The following is a 340-nucleotide window of genomic DNA, read 5'->3' as shown; positions in this document are numbered from 1 at the left end:
GTTGCACACCGTTTCCAGGAAACATGTCGTTCAAACCGGAAACCGTAGCAAAACGGTGCACACCGGTTTGAACTTGTCCCTGGTCCTGGGTTAGTTTGTGGCACATGTAACTTTTCTCAGCGCTTGCAAGGATACACCAATCAAAGACGTTTGTGATTACAAGATCGATTTTTGTAAAATCATTTAATACTGCGAAATAGAATATTAGAAGGAAATAGAACCGGTCAGAATGACCCTTTTGTCAGTCCAATGGAACTATTTTCTGTTCCATTTTAGCAATTCTGTCTGATGCCGCTAGCAGGGGTGCCCAAACTCGGTCCTGGAGGGCCGGTGTCCTGCA

Source organism: Sinocyclocheilus anshuiensis, unplaced genomic scaffold (assembly GCF_001515605.1).
Source record: "Sinocyclocheilus anshuiensis isolate Anshui unplaced genomic scaffold, SAMN03320099.WGS_v1.1 scaffold624, whole genome shotgun sequence".
Classification (NCBI taxonomy): Eukaryota; Metazoa; Chordata; class Actinopteri; order Cypriniformes; family Cyprinidae; genus Sinocyclocheilus; species Sinocyclocheilus anshuiensis.
The sequence above is the reverse complement of the archived record's forward strand: the minus strand, read 5'-3'. Positions refer to the sequence as shown.